The sequence below is a fragment of the Magnolia sinica genome, chromosome 2 (assembly GCF_029962835.1).
Source record: "Magnolia sinica isolate HGM2019 chromosome 2, MsV1, whole genome shotgun sequence".
In the NCBI taxonomy this organism is placed as follows: Eukaryota; Viridiplantae; Streptophyta; class Magnoliopsida; order Magnoliales; family Magnoliaceae; genus Magnolia; species Magnolia sinica.
This window is the reverse complement of record NC_080574.1, coordinates 19,020,967-19,037,477: the sequence shown is the minus strand read 5'-3', so window position 1 is coordinate 19,037,477 and position 16,511 is coordinate 19,020,967. Positions and strand designations below refer to the sequence as shown.

Here is a 16,511-nt window from a genome sequence, read left to right as displayed (position 1 = left end):
TGTACCACACTCCAGTAAAAAAAAAATGATGATTAAATGCTTATCATTAAAAACTTCCTAGGGCACATAGTAATGTTTATTTGCCATCCAACCTCGAGATTAGGTCACACAGATCTGAACAGAAGGAAAAGAAAAATATTAGCTTGATTTAAAACTCATGGGCTCAGGAAGTTTTTAATGGTGTGATTCAATCACCATTGGGTGGTCCACCTGAGATTTGGATCTACCTTATTTTTGGTCTCATGCCATAAAATGAGCAGGAAAAATGACATGGACAGTTTGGATAAAACACATACATTATGATGGGGCCCACACAGCACCAACCAGGGGCGCTGATTAGGTAAGGCGAGGAAAAACTTAGTGGATGAGGAGCGGACCATAGCGCCAGATTCAATGTGTGTGTTGTGTATCCATGATGTACATCCATTTCTCCAAATCATTTTAGCGCATGTACCCAAAAATGAGTTAGATCCAAAACTCACTTGGACCACATAATAGGGATTTAATTTCCACCATTAAAAACTTCTTAGGAACCACAAAAGTTTTGGATCAAGCTGCTATTTGAGTTTTCCCTTTATCTTGGATTATGTGACCTTGGATGGAAATTAATTATTACAGTGGGCCATAGGAATTTTTAAATAATGGGTGTTTAATCATCATTGTTTCATGTAGTGTTGTCCACCTAAGATTTGGATCTTCCTCATTTTTGGTACCATGCCTTGAAATGATGTTGAAAAACAGATGGACAGAGTAGATATACAATAAATACATAAGCTAAACACTGGAATCAAAACCTCATCTCTAAGATGTTACTCCTGCCTTACCTAGTCATGCACCATACTAAGGATCATAATTGAATCCGAGTCAAAGTCTAATTGCCAGAATGGATAACATTAGAATATTTCTTACTTCTCATTTCCTTGTACTTATAAATACCATCACAAAGTATCTATCTCCTACCATCATTTCAACATAACAAAGAGAAAGATGTCATCGACTACAGTTGGTCAGGTTATCCGATGCAAAGGTATCTTTTAAAAACTCTCCACTTTCTTCATTTGTAATTTTGTAATTTCTAAAATAATCATGTTTATGTATGTATGTATGCATCTCCGATAACATGGGAAGATGGGAAGCCATTATTAATAAAAGAAGTAGAAGTGGCACCACCATAGGCAATGGAAGTTTGTTTGAAAATTCTCTTTACTTTCCTCTACCACACCGATGTCTACTTCTGGGAAGCTAAGGTCTCGCATTTTATTATAATCATATCAACAATACTTTTAATTTTTTAAAAAAATCATTTATATGAAAAAATTAAGTATGTTTTTTTATTATAATATTCTAAAAGGATGACTAAAATGAGATTGGAATATTTGAATATTACCGAGGCAGACACCTTTACTCCCTCGCATCTTTGGCCATGAAGCTGGGGGGTAAACACTTTTTATTTCTTATTTAAATTATTTTTGTTCTTTGAATTTTCATTTTACTTTAATTTTAGATTTCATTCATTATTTTGCAATTACAACACCTTTTTTGCATTGCTTGTTTGGAATCATCTACCTATCCTATAGGATTGTGGAAAGTATTGGAAAAGATGTGACGGAACTCAAACCAGGCGATCATTTGCTCCTTATATTCACTGACGAATGTAAAGACTGTTGCCACTGCAAATAGAAGGAAAACAACTTGTGTGAACTCCTTAGGATAAACACGAATATGGGAGTGATGATTAACGATGAGCAATCGACATTCTCCATCAATGGAAAACCCATCTACCATTTTTTGGACCTCCACTTTCAATGAATACACTGTTGTTCATGTCGATTGCGTTGCCAAGATCAACCCTGCTGCTCCTCTTGATAAAGTTTGCGTTATTAGTTCCGAAATCTCAACATGTGGAGACTACAATGCTGAAAAAACTTTTTATTTTCTTTATTTCATTTGTTTCATAAATTTCCAACATAGATTCTTTTTTTTATTATTGACTTTGGTTCTTGCCTTTTAGGTCTTGGTGCTACTTTGAATATTGCAAAACCTTCAAAGGGTTCCAGTGTTGCTGTTTTCGAATCGGGAGCAGTCGACTTTACGGTGAGTTTTTCTTTTTTTTCCTTTGTAAATTTATTTGCCAAGGAAATATATGTGATCCAAATTCTTTCATAAGGTGGGCCCATGATGGATGAGATTTTAACTATCTCTTCCCAATAATCTGATTGGATCCTTATTGAATGTGGACATTTCTTTCCTCAAGCGTATATTCTTTTGAAATTACTTATCCATTCATCTATATATATATATATATATATATATATATATATATATATATATATATATATATATATATATGCATTTGTGCTATTTTAAATTTTTCTTTGTTTTGTATCACATTAGACTGCCGAAGGGGCAAGAATCTTTAGGGCCTCAAAGATCATTGGGGCATATTTAAATTCAAAAATTTTTGATGAAGGTGAAAGTTGTTTTATTTTCTACATTTATCATTTGATTTTATATACATTACTAATTATTTGATTCTATTTTGATACTAGCTAAGAAATTTGAGGTTAAAGAATTTGTAAATCCGAAAGAGCACGATAAACTAGTTGAAGAGGTTTGTTATGAATCTTGATTTGAAGAAAATCATTTGTTTGTTTTTGATTGGTGATCACCAAGCAAATGCATTATATATATATTTTCTAGGTTTAATAGCATTTGGCTTTAGCTCATATCTTCACTAATATGACAAGGTCTTCAATTTTAACAGGTTATCGCCAAGATGACTGGTGGAGGAGTAGACCGTAGCGTTAAATGCTCTGGTAACATTAATTATCTTATATCTATATTTGAATGCATACATGATGTACTTTTCTACTCTTAACTTATGTCCATTAGGCTAATTGCAATTTATAATTTTTAACACTGCAATTCTAATGTTCTCAAGGTTGGAGTGTTGTTGTACTAGTTGGCATACCTTACAAAGATGTTGTGTTCAAGATCAACCCCTTAAATGTGTCGAGTGAGAGGACTTTAAAGGAAATGTTTTTCAGAAAATATAAACTATGTACTGATATTTATGGAGTCGTCAAAAAGTATATGAAGAAAGTATGCATGATTAGATTTTTGTTACATTAAACTACCATTACCAACATATCTTACTCTAGTCAATGAATTGTATATTTTTATATTTATTTCGATAAAACACAATATTTACATGCATCTCATTGTGTATCGCAGGAGTTAGATTTGAATAAGTTTATAACACATGAAGTATCATTATCTAAGATCAATAAAGCTTTTGATTACATGCTCAAACTGGAGGGTCTTCGGTGCCTCATTAGCATGGATGGATAGAGATGGAATAAAGCGTGTGTTGGACTTCTGTTAGTTTCTCTTCTTTTCATTCATAAATTTCTTGTTGCAAGAAAATTTTAAATTATTTGTAAACAATTAAAATTTCAAACAGCATCACTCTTGTGAGATCCGACCCGAGTTCGCTTGTGTGCATATGGGTGTAAGTATGCATTCCGTCCATCTTGATTCCGCGGTCCTACCGGTCGAATCCCGGCGACCCGTGACCCTTGGATAGTGTTTGCGGTCATCCGTGAGCCCTGTCGTGAAGACCCGACTCGGATCGAGTTGAGACCTATGCCATTGTGACCGCATCGTCGTCGCGGTTCCAACGACGCGTCTTGTGTATCCATCCGATGTGTGGATCATAAGTTGTGTGCATCTCATTTGTAGCCTTTAAGCATGATCACGTGGCCCACCTAGTGTGGAGGGCACATTTTTCAAGGTGACTACCCTATTTAGTGCAAATTTCAACACACACCACCCATAAATTACCTAAACCCACCTTATCCTAAACCACCCACCACCCACACACTACCCATCCCTACTCTAGCCTAGCAACATAGTTTATATCACCATAGGCTATGATGATTTTTCTCTTATCTAGGAGAGAGAGTGATGATTACTCTCTCTCTCTCTCTTTTCTAGCAAATTTCCATACTCTCCCTCTCATTTCTCTCTACTCTCTTCTCTTTCTTTCTCTCTTACAAAAAAATTCAGCCCCATTTTTCCTCGTCTCCAGCCCCTTCTTCCTCAAATCCCCTCCCATCTAACCTTCAACAATCCATCTCACCCATTGATACATGTCCCTTGAAGCATGAAGAGAAGATTGATGTAACTTTGGAGTGGGATCCATTAAGGTGGGTGATTATAATTTCTAACCTTCTTTTCTACCATTTAATCTTATTTTTCTTCCTAGATGGATCATATGGGACCCACCAATCCATGGTGGGGATCTCATTTGATCCCATGGATGTGGCCCTTTGGCCCATCCTACATGCATGTCATGACCCATGATGGGGCCATTCTCCATGGACCCCATCATAATGTATTTAATGATCCACTCCATCTTAAGGTCATCTAGACCCTAAGGATCATGTTGGGATAGCATCTCAATCATCCATAGCACTTATAGATCATGCATGTAGTGATTTTATGTTGCATGTACAATCAATGTAGTTGTATGGGTATGATTCATTCTTGGGAGGGCCCATTAGTGGCGGGGCCCTACCCCATGACCGGATTGTGTTTCTTCTCCATCTTTTCTTTCCTGTCTTTATGGTAAATCTGATGTATGTGTGGCCCACTTGATGTGCCATACAACTAGGCCCAAGTGGTTAGATGTCAAGGCCCACCTTGTTGCCCCATATTCTTGTCATGTTTTAGACAGCTTTTGGGCTTGATTTTATGAGTGATCTTGAAAGGGGCTTGGGTCTGAGAGTTGTGTGACCCATCTAGGTGGACCCTACCCTAAGGAAATGGTGATTTATTTCCCTTTTAATTACCTTTTGGGGTGGTTTGGACAACAACATGTTGTTGTCCAAATCTGTCTGGACAGATTTTTGGGTCATCTTGAGGCCAGATTTTTGAGCATTTGGAGGGGTGTTTGGTCTCATATAATATATGTTTCTTAAAGGTGTAGACCCCACCTATAAGTATGCCAAATTTCAGCCCAACTGACTCCATTTGGTTATCCAAAAGGGTGGGCCAAGGGGGGTGGTCAGCCTGATTTTCTACTGTGCAGTCCAGTAATGTAGACTATTGTAAACTGAAATTCATAAATTATTTTGATGATGGTGGGCCCCCTTTTGGGGTTTCCTCTTATTTTATACATGATGAGAGACCTTGGTCCTCAATTTCCAGAATTTTGGAGGCCCATGACTCACCCATTGGAATGGCCCAAATTCAGCACAGTCATATTCCAGCAATACTCCACCCTGTACAGATTGTATCCTTCAAATTAATTAAAATACTTCTGGGTATCTTAAAATCATGAAAATTTATAGAGAGGTGGTTTACCCATGTTTCAATCCGCCTACAAAATTTTGGATCCAATGGATACCTGTACACACCATGGTGGTGGCTAAACCGGCCCATTACAATATGGTATCCAGTTCAGTCCGATTTTCTGGACAGTCTGTTTCATTTAAATAAATTAAAATATTTTTAAGTGTCCAAAAATTTTAAAATTTTGTGGGGGTGTGACGTACCTATGGAAGTATCACGTTATAAAATTTTAGACCCAACGGACATTTGACTTAGCTGTGGTGCGGCCGGGAGTGGCCAGCTAGGCAGGGATGCCCAGGCTGGGGCATCCAGCCTGCTTCATGAGCCCACCTTGATGTGTTGTATATCCCAACCGTCCCATCCATGGGTGGCCCACGTATGGAGGGTCTACCCTACGTGTACATCCCCTGTGGGACCACTTTAGTGTACGTGGAGCCCTCCTTGATGTATGTATAGCCAGGTCGTCCAGGCCCATATGGGACGCCCCATGTGGGCTAACTGCTGGACTTTGGTCTAGCAATGTGGCCCACCTACTCTCTTGTGTCATATGATGTAACCTTATGTGGTGGGGCCCTCTGACTTGATAGCTGGACCACTTGGGCTGATGTCCTAATCAAATGAAACAATTACTGGACTCCAATAGGCCCATAAACTTGTTGGGTTAAAAATCCAGTAACTTGTTATAATTATGCTTGGCCTTTGGGCTGAAATTTTGAGGAGTGGGGCCCACCACATTGTGAAGATCTTAGAGGGAATAATTTATACCTTTGGTTCCTTAAATGTTGGGCTTACTAAATACGCTTTTGAGGCTCACCACAGTTAAATTTAATTGGGTCCATGAATGTAGCTAGTTGTTGAACTCTTTAGGCCCAATTGGGCTGGAACTTTCCAGATAGGCCCATTGAACTCTTGGGCCATTTTTACCATACTATTGTATTGGGTTAGTGGGCCAGATTACACAAGTAGATGGGCCCTTGGTTGCCCACCAAATTAACTTTAATACTTGGGCCGGGTTGTAGGCCCAACTTGACTAAGAGCATGACAGTTGCCCATGTGGTTTGAGCAATGGGTTGCCCACTAGGCCACCACAATATATGGGAATAGTGGTCTTTATGTTGGGCCCTAACCTTTCCCTTATGAACCCATAGTGGTATATATAGGTTGGGCTATGTGTGTTTCTCTTGGACCCATGTTTTGGATAGGCCTTGGGCCACCTTTCTGAAGCCCAACATGAGTGTTTGTGGTATGATTATGGCTGCCCGTTTCTTATTTCTGATATTGTGTGGGCCTTGAGCCTTGATCCATGATCAATTAGAAATGGGTTATCTCTTGGGGACTAATTGTGGTTAGATGTCCACATTGGTGGCCCTAAGGTAGGCCCATGGGCTTCTATGGGTGGTTAAAGGCCCACCATGGACCCTTGCTAGGCCCGTTTCATCTATTTAGGCTCATACCATTGTTCTTCTTAGTCTCGTGGGCTACCTTAGGTATATGGGCCCCCACTAGAGGTTGTATTCCTTATGAGGAATTGGTTAAGTACCTAAACCCTTCATGGTTAGGTAGAGAGTTCATCTTCACCTCATTGGCAGCCCTATTCATCTTTATGACCCACTCTCATACGCATCATATGCATGCTTGGTTGAAGTATAATTGGCCATAATTGTGTCATTGCGTAAGACATGTTGGTATCTCCCCAAGAGATGGATGCTTGGGATTGATGCATGGGTGATTGTGTGATTCATGCATCTGACATTACATAGTTTGTGGATATCCGCCCTTACTTCATCAGGGTCTTGCCTCCACAGGGGTATTCGTGGATGGCCGTATGTGTAGACACTGAAAATATTAGCTGAGCATACCGGGTGCATAGGATGCCCATGGGTGAAATTCTTAAAACTTTCATGGTACCAAGGATCTACTCCAACACTATGACCGGGTAGAATACATGAGCGCACGAGGGCCTTATACCGTTAGGCCGCGACTCCCACTGTCGTGTAGTCGGTTGGATAGGAGTGTGGCCTTACCTGCATGGTGTGAGGAGGTATTGCTAGGTTGAGTCTGACTAACTCATAAATGGGTCCGTTACCTTCAGGCCTTATTAGTGATTAGTTGTCCACAGGCGGGTAGTGAGGTCTCTTACGCTCATTTGACTGTGCGGGGTCTGCAGAGCGGAAGTCATTCAACAATGTAATGGACCTCGCTGATTTCCTTAAGATTGAAAATGTACTTGACTTATGGTTTGGATATGAGCACTGACATTACTTACATCGCATTAGCATTGGTTGTACAGGTCCCTTCATGCATTGCCTTGGTATGACACCCATTACTCATTGCATCGCGTTCATGGTAAGCCTTGGTAAGGCAAGTGATATACTCATTGATTATGCTTCTCTCCTTATACCTCCTACTATTCTTCTGTACACCATTGACACACACTTTCACCACCCTCTAAGCTTCTATAAGCTTATGCACGATTGATGCGTGCAGGAGACCCTAGGTACGCGCCATAGCAGCAAAGTGTGGAGTAGAGTTGAGTAGTGAGGACTCCAGTGTTACTGATTTCTCTCTCTTTTCCTTTTATTCTCATGTATGTCCTTTTAGACCTTATGGATGATTGTAAAAGTTCAAATTTATAGTGAATTTTGTGATTTTGTGATGTGAGCCTTATGTGAACCATACATCTATTATTTATTTACTATTACATTGTACATATGCATTCTAATTATTGTTTACATTTTTAATTAAATATTATTTATGTTATTTATTTTATTTATATTATATATTATTCATTATTATATATACTATTTTATTACTTTTATTATAAATATATATATTTTTATATTTTTTAAAATTATATAATTATATTAAATTATTATCTTTAATATAATATAATAATTATTAATACACACATATCATTTTTTACATCTTTTAATTATTGTCAACACTTTTTTACTTATAAAGTATTGTATAATAATTATGTACATGTATATATGATACATAATAATTACAATATTTATTACTATTTTTATTAAAACTTTAACACATTTTATTTATGCTATCATGTATAATCGAATATGTACTTACATATAATCCACACACATTTAAATCACTAAACAATATACTCTTACATTTATTGATATATTTAATAAATGCAGCAAAACTATTATTATGTGTTTATTCACATTCATCTTATACCATTCATTTTACATATAATCAATAATCTTTTTATTATTTTATTTTATTACTGAATATTATATTTCATAATAATAATTTAACATTTATATATTATTAAAATATAATTATTATCTTATACTTACATCTATATTATACTTTTCACATTAATATAATTATATTATAATTCAACTATTTCTTATTACTTATCCTAATTTTTATGTTATTTTAATTTTATCACACTCATATTATACACATATTATATATGTATTATGGATATAACAATTGATAATATATATATATATATATATATATATATATATATATATATATATATATATATATATATATATATATATATATATATATATAAATAACACAACTCTATTCATTTTAACTATTTTTGTTATATTTTCTTATGTAAATTGTATATAATTATTTACAATACATTTATTATTAATGTTATATCTTTATAATTTTAAAATCAATTTGCACAATTACATTACTTAATATTATTATACACTATATACATTGTATATATAATAACATTACATAAAATAATATAAATCATAATATTATTTTAATAATATGACTAATACTTTTTAACTTTATTATACTTTTTATATAATTATATATTTATCTTACAAATGTGTAAATATTTAATATATATTACTATTAATACATAAAACATTCATTATTAACTAATAATTACACATTATATATATATATTGTTATTATTATGCTTCTCATTTTTTATAATATAATCTTATTTTAATGATTTTATTGATATTATGTTGTATTTTACATTCACTCCGAATGATATATTTAATATATTACTTTACATAGAATTTAACATTATATTTTATTTACTTAATTAATAATCTTTTTATTATTCATTAAAATATATATTTGATGGCTATGATCTTAAAGTCTTTAAAAATGCCTGAATGGCGGATCATCCGCTGCACAGACCTTATGCCACTTGTCTTAGTTAACCATCAGATCCACTTTACCGCTGAAAAACTAAAAATACAAACCATATGCTTACACTAATTGCAAACTCTAAGGAGAATGCTTCGCAGACAACTAGGATGATAAAATTATGACATCCAACCCGTAGAACAGGCCCACTCTACCATGAACATGTGGCATACCAAAAAACAAGATGATCTAATCATCAAATGGACCACACCTAAAACAAACTACAACCACCCAGACTTGAAATCGAGCCATGCATGTAAACTGCAATCGGGCATATTTGTTTGGACCTATCATAGCATGGGCCAAATTTGGACCAGGTTAGTTTGCAGGATGGGCTTGGATAGGACTTGATAAAAATTGTTTACTGTTGGCCATGAAATTTGAAAAGACCGATACTGACATAATTCACCGAAACTGAGATAGGGAAGTGGGTTTCTTACAACACTCATTACAAGTGACCCGAGATATGCGATGCTCCACCGTAATGTATATGCTTTATCTATGCTGTCCACTCATTTTTCTAACTTCTTATAGAAATAAGTAAAAAAATAATGCGGATCAAAAGCTCAAATAGACCATACCACATAAAACAGTGACAATTGCTCATCCACCGTTGAAAACTACTTACGGTCTATATTTGTGTTTTCCCTTTGTCCAAGTCTGTGTGATCTTATATATAGGTTGGATGACAAATAAAATATCACGGTGGGTCTTAGGAAGTTTTCAACGATGGTGGGAGTTCAATTCCCACTATTTTTAGTGATCTACTTAAAGTTTAAAATCATTTTAAGCTCATGCCTTAAAATGAGCTTACAAAATAGATGAATGGTATGGATAAAATACATAAATTAGGTGGGCCACAAAGTGCTGCAGTCATGTCGTGACACGAGGTTATCCTTGTTGCCCGTGCTGAGGCTCGGGGGATTGCATGTTGATTGCATATCGAGTTTATTATTACCAACGCTCTAAGTAGCCATGTTGCTCCTTATCCCCACTCTTTGGCCCCCCACCATGATGTATATATTTTATCCATGTCATCCACCCATTATTCCAACTCATTTTAGGGCTTGATTCTGTGAGACCCGACCCGAGTTCGCATGTGTGCATGTGTGTGTGTGAGTATGCATTCCGTCCATCTTGATCCCGCGGTCCTACCGGTCGAATCCCGGCGACCCGTGACCCTTGGATAGTGTTTGCGGTCATCCGTGAGCCCAGTCATGAAGACCCGACTCGGATCGAGTTGAGACCTATACCATTGTGACCGCATCGTCGTTGCGATTCCAACGACGCGTCTTGTGCATTCATCCGACTTATAGATCAAAAGTTGTGAGCATTTCATCATGTGGCCCACTTTTTGTACAAAAGTATATGGACCACTCTCAGGCACAAGTTCCCATGCACACCACCCACACACACTATAATTCCCATGGAATAAACACTACCCATCCTAAACACTACCCACACCTAACCTACCCTAGCAAGTATTGTTTGTATCACCATAGGTTATGATTTCTTTCTCTAACCAAGGAGGGAGAGTAATGATGACTCCCCTACAACCTTTCCTTTCTCTCTCTCCTCCTTCATTCTCTCATTTTCCTCTTCCATGGAAGAATTTCCAGCCCTCCCTCTCCCAATTTCTAGCAACTTTCCCTTCCTTTCTTCCTCCATCTAGCCATCACAAACTCATCTTGACCATTGAACCTTTAAGCTTGGAGCTTGGAGTACCTAGTGTTGGTGGTAGCTTGAAGATTCAAGGTGGGTGATTATAATTGTTGATCTTATTTTCTACCCTTTGATCTTTTTTCTTTCTAGATGGATCATATGGGACCCACCAATCCATGGTGGGGATCCCATTTGATCCCATGGATGTGGCCCTTTGGCCCATCCTACATGCATGTCATGATCCATGATGGGGCCATTATCCATGGACCCCATCATGATGTATTTTATAATCCACTCCATCTTAAGGTCATCTAGACCCCAAGGATCATGTTGGGATGGCATCCCAACCATCCATAACAATTATATATCATGCATGTAGTGATTTTATGTTGCATGTAAAATCAATGTAGTTGTATGGGTATGATTCACTCTTGGGAGGGCCCACTAGTGGCGGGGCCCTACCCCCATGGCCGGATTACTCTCTTTCCTTCTTCTCTTTTCTCTGATGTATGGATGATAGTGTGTGTGTGGCCCATTTATAGTGGGCCTTGGATGTCCCAAAGTAAATAAAAATAAAAAAAAAATCCAGCAAGGTGGGATGCTCTTATCACCTAACTCCATGATCATCGGACACCTTAATCAAATGCATGCAAGTGTTCTAGTTCTAGTATGTGATTTGGACTTATGTGGGGCCCACTGAGGAAGGCCACACACCCATTTTATGGCTGGGATTATTGAGATATAGGCTGATGTGTCCAGCCATGTATTGCTGTCCAAAAACTTGGACTGTTGCATGGATTGTCATGTTCAATCTTTGGCATGGATTTTTGGATCATGATTGTCATCATTTTCCTTATAAGTATGGAGTGTAATGAGAAGGTGTGGACCCCACCATGAGGTGTGATGGGTCATACCTCAGATGGTCCATGATAGGGTATCCAAAAAGGAGGCCCATAGGGGTGGGCGGTCCACCTTGTTGGGCTGTCCAACCCACATGCATGGAGGGAAAACATACACTTCAGCTTAGTTTCTCTGAAGGATGGGCCACTTTTATGGACCCCACCTTACTTTATTTATGAAGAAAATACTAAACCTCCATTTTTCCCCTCTTGGATGAAGGTTGGGCCCACCTTATTGGGTAAACAATGCATGGACAGCAACATCCCTTCCTGGACAGATTGAAATTCCTAATTTAATTAAAATATTTATGAGTATCCAAAAATCATAAAATTTTATAGAGAGGTGGTTCACTTATGTTAGGACCCACCTACAAAATTTTGGGGCCAATGGACACCTGTACACACCATGGTGGTGGCTGGACTGGCCCATTACAATACGGTGTCCATATGAGTCCGATTTTTAGGACAGATTGATTTCTTTAAATAAATTAAAATATTTATATATGTCTAAAAATTCTGAAATTTTGTGGAGATATGTTCCACCCATTCTTGGACCCACTTACCAAATTTCAGGGCCAATGGACCTCTGTGTACACCATGGCAAGGGCCGGACTGGCCCACCACGTTGGGACGTCCAGGTCAGTCCGATTTTCTGGACAGTCTATTTTATTTAAATAAATTAAAATATTTCTAAGTGTCCAAAAATCTTGAAATTTTGTGGGGGTGTAGGTCACCTATGGAAGTATCACTCTGTAAAATTTCAGATCCAAAATACATTTGAGTTGCCCGTGGTGTGGCTGGAAGTGGTCTGCTAGGCAGGGACGCCCAGGCTGGGGCATCTAGCCTGCTTCGTGGGCCCACCTCGATGTGTTGAATGTCCCACCACCCATCCATGTAGGGTCCTTAGGGGATTGATCATACTTTCCCCTTTTTTATTCAATTAGGACACATTAGGTGGATTTTTGGGCCATATACCCCAGGCCCATAGGACTGCCTACACATGGGACATCCCTGCCTTAGGCTACTGCTGGGCTTGCATTCTAGCAGTCTGGCCCATTTCATATATGTATTGTATATCCTCTCTCATCTGGTGGGGCCCACAGTGATGTGTGTGAGCCATCCAAAATTAATTATACTAAGAAATACTTCTAATGCTGAACTCCAACCAACCTAGAAAATTGGGTGGGCTGGAATTTGGCATTGAGCCCAATAACTGTTGCCTATAGATGTTCTTTGGGGCAATATGGCCCACTAGATTTGAGGAGGATTTATATCAGTATCTTATCATCTTAATTTTATTTTTGGGCTTAATTAGTGTATGATTAAAGGCCCATCCCAAATAGGATTCTTCTTGGGCTAGTCTCTTAGTTAAGTAAGGGCCTTATAGCCTTGGTTGGGCTGGAACTTTTGATAGGCCCATTGAATCCTTGGGTCCTATATTTACCATGTCATTGTGATGGGCCTTATGGGCCAAATACTCAAGTAGTTGGGCCCTTGTTTGCCCACTATAATAAATCCATACTTGGGCCGAGATGTGAGGCCCAACTTACATGTGTTAAAAATTTAAGAATTTCCCATATGTTGGGATAATGGGCTGCCCATTAGGCCTACTACAATGAATGAACCTATGACCCTTATGGTTGGGCCCTAACCTTGCTTAAGGGCCCACCAGGTTACCTTTGTTTTTGGGCTTAGTGTATGGCCCACTAGGCCATGGGTTGATTGTGCCTTGGACCTTTCTTTACATATATAGTAGGCTACCTTTTGGGACCCAGTTGAGGTTGGATGTCCTCCTTGGTGGCCCTAAGGTAGGCCCATAGAGGCCCTTATAGGTGGTTAAAGGCCCACCTTGGGCCCAGCTAGGACTGTTCCTCCTTAGGATTTTGACTCTCTTAATTTGTGGGTCATCCCAAAGTACTGGGCTCCCACTAGAGGACTTCTCTTCTTCTTAGAATACCTGTCGATGTGCCTAGATCTTGACCCTCCTTGGGACAGACGATTTCATATTCCTCAGGTAGCACACTTACATCATTGCGACCCATATGCATCATCTGTATGAATTGATTGCATTGTATAGTGGTCATTCAGGGATGGAGTTTCTCCCCTTTTGCACATTGAGTGCCTGAAACTTGTGCATGATCTGTGTGTGCGACTCATGCATTGGCATCGCATTTCATGAGGTTACCGCCCTTGCTTCATCAGGGCCTTGCCTCCACAGGGACATTTGTGGATGGCCGCATGTGTGGACACCGGAAATATTACTTGAGCATACTGGGTGCGTAGGATGCCCATGGGTGAGATTCCCAAAACTTCCATGGTACCAAGGATCTGCTCCAACGCCGTGACCGGGTGGAATACATGAGCGCACGAGGGCCTTATACCGTTAGGCCGCGACTCCCACTGTCGTGTAGTCGGTTGGATAGGGGTGTGGCCTTACCTGCCTGGTGTGAGGAGGCATTGCTAGGCTGAGTCTGACCAGCTCGTAAATGGGTCCGCTACCTTCAGGCCTTGTTGGTGATTGGTTGTCCACGGGCGGGTAGTGAGGTCTCTTACGCTCGTTTGACTGTGCGGGGTCTGCAGAGCGGCAGTCATTCAGCAGTGTAATGGACCCCGGTGATTTCCCTATGATTGAAAATGTACTTGACTTATGGTTTGGATATGAGCATTGACATCACTTACATCGCATTAGCATTGGCTGTACAAGCCCCCCTTTCATACATTGCCTTGGTATGACACTCATTACTTATTGCATCGCATTCATGGTAAGCCTTGGTAAGACTAGTGATATGTTCATTGATTATGCTTCTCTCCTTATACCTCCTACTATTCTTCTGTGCACCATTGTCACACACTTACACCACCCTCTAAGCTTCTATAAGCTTATGCACGATTGATACGTGCGGGAGACTCTAGGCAGGCGTTGTACAGTAGAGCATGGAGTAGAGTTGAGCAGTGAGGACTCCAGTGTTGCTGATTTCTCTCTCTTTTCCTTTTTATTCTCATGTATGTCCTTTTAGACCTTTTGGATGATTGTAAAAGCTCAAATTTTTAGTGGATTTTGTGATGTGTGCCTTTGTTATTTTCAGATGTACTTGCTGTGATCTTGGGTATGCTCGCATTGGAAGTGATTATATTGTTATGAAAATCCTCCTTGTAGGATCCCAGGATCGGAACCTACCTCAGGAGCCGAGAATGGGGTACTACGGAGGCTGTTGCGGCCAGAACCGGCCATCGGGTTCCTTGTGAGTCCGGATACCGAGTCTGGGGCGTGACAGGAATTGGTATCAGAGCATAGCAGGTAATTCTGGAAAGACTAAGGATGACATCGCAGGTCTGCTAAGAACTTGGGACAAGTAGTGTCCCAAGATCCTTCATTTCACTCCGTATTGAGCCTGTAATTGTCTTGATTCCTTGAGTCATCATTATTTTGTAGACGATGCCACGTGGACGTGGCTCCCGTGGTTGTGGCACCCGTGGTCGTGGTGCACGTGGACGAGGTGCCCGAGTTACCCCTTCTACTCGAGCACATCCGGCTCCCGTTGTTGAGGATCCGATTCCTGAGGTCCCGATCCGGCCTGTTCCTCCAGTTGAGCCCGTAGCGCCCATACCTCCAGTTGCTCCGGTTCCCCCACCCATTCCCCCTACTCACGGCTGCTTTCGATTCACGAGGCTTGCTCCGCCGGCCGCCGTGCCTCCACGAGGCGAGTGCCGCCCTGCCTTTCCGGCGGTACCTATAGGAGCCGAGCATTTCCAGCGTTGATGCGGCTTGTTGCCACCGCATTGCAAACCCGTCAGCCTGCTACCGCGTTTTGGGCAATCTGACTTACCGCGTGCTAGTGCGATAGCTCGAGAGTTCCGACATGATCCCCGAGGTTTAGTGGTGACCCCGACCCTTCTGCGAGGCTTGGCGCCGAGGTTGCGAGGATTTTGACACTATTCGGTGTCTGCGGTCGAGAGTATCCCTTGCGACATATCTTCTTCAGGGTGACCCGTCACAGGTGGTCATCCGTATCTAGGATGGTCGGGCCTCAATTTGCTTGGACATGGGAGGAGTTCGTGGTCCGTTTCGACCAGAAGTTCTTCCCTGAGCAGGTTCAGATCCAGCGGGCGATCGAGTTTGAGACCCTAGTACAGGGTGATATGACTGTATCTCAGTATGAGGCCCGTTTCTTAGCCTTATCTAGATTTGCTCCTCATCTCACCGATGAGAAGATGAAGGCTTATCGTTTTGTGACTGGTTTACGTCCCACCCTTCGCAATCGTGTGGTAGGGCATTGTTTAGAGATATTTAACCAGGTCGTTCATCGGGCAATGGTTTATGAGGAGGACTGGGCTATGACCTAGAGGTCGAGAGAGCAGAGTTCCAGTGGAGACCGGAAGAGGAGGGCACCAGCCGGCAATTCCAAGCAGCACCGTCAGCAGAGATGGAGGGGCAGGTTAGGA

At 40.0% G+C, this 16,511-nt stretch overlaps 1 pseudogene; it reads left to right on the top strand.

Moving 5' to 3' along the window:
• The first annotated feature begins 987 nt into the window (after positions 1-987).
• On the top strand, positions 988-3,351 carry LOC131236518 (alcohol dehydrogenase 1-like; annotated as a pseudogene).
• The last annotated feature ends 13,160 nt before the right edge of the window (positions 3,352-16,511 follow it).